Here is a 6,000-nt window from a genome sequence, read left to right on the forward strand (position 1 = left end):
CTCCCAGTACCAGGAAAACCTGTGGGAGAAGGGAGTGGTTGAAGGCATTAATCGTATTAATGTTTATACTCAACTCTTTCAGGTCCTGTCTTGCAAAAACCTACTGTAAATATGAATTATTTGCCTACTGTTGCCTATCATGGCCACGTGAGAAAGAGGGAGAGAAATCTTTTCTGACGCTAAGCCAGAATAGTCCGGGAGGTGGTGAGGGTGCGTTTCACCTATAAATCTTGAGTTTTCAATGCCGCTCAAGCAGCTTGTGATCACTCTTATCCCGTATGTGAACGGTAAAGGTGAAAGGATGTTCTATAAAGGCCAGTATCTGCTGACTGGTCTGGTCGCTCTTTAAATAGCCCACTATGTCCTACTCACCATGTGCACAATTATGTGTTTTTAAAACCTTGACACAACACTTTCACTCTCCCTGTGACCTCACCAGATGACACACACCTGTCAAACTCAAGTGTTAAAGTCGAGGATGAGCACATGATCAACATCAGAGAAATTCTGCTCTCTAATCAGTAAAGGACATGTAGGTCAAGGTTGTAGGAAAGGTGAAATTCTTGACTAGAGGACAGTGAAGGCAAGCGACTCTTCATGTCCGTTTCTGGACGTGTAAACCTGTCAAGTTCTAAAAGAGATTTTTACATCATGTCTAGTCTAGCCCACTAGGGTTATTATCATCGACTAAAACTAAAACTATAATAAAAAAAAAATCTTAACTGAAATAAAGCTGAAATTAAAGAAAATATAAACATTAGATGAAACACTTAAACGAAACAAAATTTTGAAGTGCTGACTTGGCAACTAACTGAAGCTGAAGCACTAAAATGACTTACTGGAAACAAAAATTAAAGTGTAAACCTAAAGTGTAAAAAAAACCTCTATATGTACTACAAATTAAAATGAAAACTGAAAATATTAAAATAAAAGCTAATTAAATTGTTAAAAGCAATAACAGTATATAAATAATACTAAAATAACACTGTTTTCCACTTGTGTTTTCATTTATTATTTACAATCTTTCTAAACACATCTTCCAACACACTATGGGTACATTTACATGACAACAATGTACTAAAAACGGATAAATTTTTTCCTTTTAGTTTTTCACATACAGACTACAATGTTGTCAAAATGATCCCCATTCACACGGATCCATGAAAACCACTAAAAACGCTGTATTATTCATGCCAGGCCAGTAGTTGGTGATGTCACTTTGTAAAGAAACACTATGCGCCTATAGAGTTGTTTTTTTTAAATGTATTAAATGCTGGAAGAAATTAAAACAAAAACAAAAAAACAACATTAACAACAATTATCATCATTGTCATAACCTAATACAGCAATACTCCAGAGTCCTTCAGTCTTTCAGTCCAGATTACTATGCGCCTAGAGTGAACACGTAATACGCATGCACATGATGTCACCGTTTCCACAAATTAGCATTTTTGTAGTTTAGACGATAACTGTATTGTTTTCCAAAGCTTGCACTTTGAAACCCGTTTTCAAAGGTTTGCGTTTTCAAGCCCCCAAAATGCCGTTGTCGTGTAAATGAACGGCCAAAATGCGTAAAAAGTTTTCTGCTTTTATTTGAAAACGTAAATCATGTAAACGCCCCCTAAAGCCCAAAAGTTCCAAGTCTTTTGTTATTCCAAACTCATATGACTTTCTTTCTCATTTGGGACACAAAAGGCACATTTCTGAAGAATATCCTGGCCATATTGTTCAAATTTACATTAAATGTACGTATTTGGCAGACGTTCAAGCTGCACGTCAATATGTTTCCCTGGGAATCAAACCTGATGTTAGCGTTGCCAGCGCTGTGCTCTCTAGTTTAGGAGCTTCTAGTTACAGCTTCCTGTAATAAAAGTACAATGAAAGTGAATGATGATCAGTCAAACTCCGAAATGACAAAAAAAAACTCCATAAAAGTATCATAAAAGGAGAAATATTCACGCTTCTCTTTTCCATATAAGAAAGCGAAATAAGTGCTGTTGAGCTCCAAAAAAGCACTATAAAAAAACATATTTAGTACCATATCATTTAAACTATTCTAGATGAGATCAATGGTATATTTCAAGCGCTTAATGTTATATTTTAAGCTATTTTTGAGGTAAAGACCTCAATCAGGATCACTGATCATTGATTAATGATTGAAATCTTGCATTTCAGTGTTCAAATCTCATTTGTATTCACATGCATTGAAGTTTGAAAAAATAAATAAAAAATTATATATATATTCTCCACACACACACACACACACACACACAAAATGCTTTGAATGACAGATGGCATCATCTGTAAATGATGACAGAATTATTATCTTGATTTTATCACTGTTGTGACTTTTGCTCCAGAGAACTTCTGGTGCAGGTGAGTAAATAAACACATACTGTTTCCTACATACATATTCAAACCACATATGTATTATGTGCATAACTCTAAGAGTGAATGTGCACATTGAGAGGAAGAGAGAGAGACGTCTTTAAGCAACATGGTGTCTTGTTTAAAATTCTCTACACTTGCTCACAAGCAGAGTCTTTAGGTTAAGGCTGTAATAAATGTTGATAGTAAATTCTGCACTTAAAAATCCTTTGACGCTTCTCACTGAACTATTTCCATAGCCCTGCTTGGATAAGCAAGGTGATTTTGAGCCAAACATTGTGTGGTGTTTAGATTGGTACTCGGTGGAGGTCCAGAATCACAGGAGATGAAACAGAGCCTTCACGTCAACCTTCAGCCTCTGAGGGACAACAGCAGAGGCACAACACACTAAATATTAACCAGCGAGAGAAAGAGTTGTTACATAAGAGTATGAATGTCACTGAGCTCGTCAGAGGTTAATGTATTACCTATATCGCTTCACATCGAGCATCCAGACTGTCCATCTGGTTTCTGTCAGAGTGGGAGAGCGAGGCGATTCGCCGTCTCATTCCACATGAATTGTCCCGAGAGTTAGTGTGACAAAGTCAGATTTAACAGCTAATATATTTTTAGAATGTTAAATAACTTCCAGGTGGAGTTTAGTGTAAGTGTGCAGTCTACAATATAATTCTGCTGACGGTGTGTGTCCCGTGAGTGTGTTCCAGCATCCTTCCTGCTTTATGGAGGACATCTGCACAGGGGACAATTTGGCTGACTGGCCCGGCTGGTGCACCTGGGACCACATGAACTCAAGAATAGCAGTGCAAAAAGCACTTTTGAACTTGAAATGTAAAAAAAAAAAAAAAAAAAACTTTTGAGAACCAAATCAGCATATTAGAATGATTTTCTGAAAGATCACGTGACACTGAAGGCTGTAGCAATGATGCTGAAAATCCAGCTGACATCACAGGAAGAAACTGCATATTAAATAAAATAATGTTTTACAATATAATTATTTTTACTGTATTTTTAATCAAATAAATGCAGCTTTGATGAGCATAAGAGACTTCTTTCAACAACAACAAAATATACAACAAAAAACAGGGGGGGGGGGGGGGGGGGCACATCAGGGTTCCAGCTACAAAGAAAAAAGTGCAACGTTTGGGTTTTATGTGGGCATCTTTTGGCATCTTGCCACAGGAGGGCGATGTTACTTTATCAGAGACCCATAGAGAAAGCAGGACGTTGCCTTCTTGAAGCCCTGATGAACATTTCCTAGTCTTTGTGCCAGAGCGTTGGCATGAGATCAACTGAGTACAACCGCATGAGCCAGCTTAACAGATTTTAACAGAACAGGATAAGCCACAGTCACTTCCACTGTTCAACTGCATCTGGCCATGTCTTATCAGCACGGTTGAACTGTCCGTTAGCATTAAACTCTAAATGCCAACTTAAGTTGCAGTGATATCTAAGCAGGGTTTCCACCCAGTGGTGTGTTATCACATTACTGTATTGATTTTAAGATAGTAACACACATTTCCTAGAAACTTCAGGGGCGCTTCTGTCCATCGTCCTTGCTATGTTTAGGCTACCGTAGGTCATCAACCAGGGGAGGGTTTGTTAAAATGGGACATTAGTAGGCTATTCGTGACTTACCAAGCATCCCAACCAATCAGGAGTTGAATGCCACGCTGTCCTATCATTGCCAGTGCATCTGTGGCATAACATTTAGAAGTGTTTGCGAACGTCATTATTACTATATTGCTCAAACTCCCACATGTTTAGATTTTGGACATAACTGATGCCTCAAATCTTGTGGCTCATTGAGGACAGCCATGATACATTTAAAAAAATGGATTTAGAAATGAAACAATTTCCCTCAGAATTTGCTAGTTAATTTCACAAATAATTACAAAGTAACGCTAAATTAAACATGGGGGGAGGTTAGGTTAGGCTTTTAGGTTATGCAATGTTTTCTCAATTCGGCAATAATGACTATTTAAACTCAGCTCGGTTCCATTATCAAATATCACTGCACAAACAAATGGGAAACCCGCTCATGTAAGTATATGTACACAATTACAATAGGTTTCGATAGGACTTTAAGATTTCGCAGGCCAGCGCTTGGCTTTAGCAGAGCATTTAATTTGGAGTAATTACAGGCCCGCGTGACATGCTGCTCTGAAGTAATTGTTACATGTGGAAAATCTGAGTGCCATAAAACCAATCTCATGACCCCTACCTTCATCCATGGCCAAATATTTGCTGTGCCAGGCCCTCTGGCCTTAATGGCTCAGTGTTTTTCTAACAGACGTGGGCAATGCGGCGTGTTTGAAATCCATTACTGCCATTATACTGAACACACAACCCCGGCGTGCACGAGTCTAATGAGATCACTACTGATCGGACTCCATCTGTCTCTACACCTATTCTCAGGTATTAGTGTGTCTGACACCTGTTGGTATTGTTCAATTGAAGCATACAGAGAATGCTGGGATGGATGAGGCAGACATATTTTGTAATGTAATTTGTGCCAAGTTTCACTAAATAATAGGGCAAGTTTTGTTGACAGTTATGCCAGTATAGCATCTCCATCATGCGGAAACCTTGCGGTGACCAGGGACATCCTGACACATGTGCAGTTTCCCCTACCAAAGTGTCATTGTGTTGCAACTGAAAGGCGGGAAATGGTCTAAAATAGTCCAGATTTTGTGCTAGCTTTCTTGGCTTCAGCAAATAGTCATCACTGATTCTGTTTAATTAATGTTTGGCCCACAAAAACAACTCATTATTCTTCTAGACGTTTGACCAAAGGCTTTCTGGAAGTGATGTTTCTAAGGGAGGCGTAATCGCTCACCTCACACGATTCTCCGCCATGGACTTGATTTGGAGACCAAGAAAAATAAAATTGATCATTCCAAACACCTTTAAGTATCCAAAAAACGTACAAGATTAAGATCTAAGTTGGCTTCTTTTTCAAGCTAGTTGGCGTCAATCCTTGCATCTGCTCTCATCCATCAAAACTATCAAAAATTGGGTAATTTGGGCCATTTGTGCAATTAGTTAATGGTTAGTACAGTAATAAACGTAAGTGGAATGTGTTCTTCTAAATCAAATGACATCTCAAAGAAATTAAATGTCTATATCGGGATGACTACACCAAAGATTTATGGAGGGACGTTGAGTTATTTGGGATTTTTAATGCACCTCATCCAACAAAAATATTTTATAAACCTCTACAATGTAAAATCCAAAGCATTATAGTATTACTCTATCCTGCAGGAAAACATTCTTAAAATCATGTATGCGAGAAGAAGACAGACTCTTGCTCAAAAGATGACACATTCTCTGGATCTCTTTGAAACGGTGGGAAATATTTCATCCCTGTGACAGCTACAATTACATATATTTCTATTTAGGGACAGCAAAGGACATTTGTATGCATAGGCTTTTCCACAGGAAGACTAAGACATACTTCTTTAAACCAACCAGGGAAACCGCACTGACTCAGTGTCTTTCTAAGAACTCTTCTTTTCATTTGCCATTTTTTGTTTTATCCTCTGTCAGTGGGCAAAGTGATGTCCACACACACACGCACATACGCACACACGCACGCACACACACACTTTATTA

The sequence above is a fragment of the Leuciscus leuciscus genome (assembly GCF_965113295.1).
Source record: "Leuciscus leuciscus genome assembly, chromosome: 4".
Taxonomy (NCBI): Eukaryota; Metazoa; Chordata; class Actinopteri; order Cypriniformes; family Leuciscidae; genus Leuciscus; species Leuciscus leuciscus.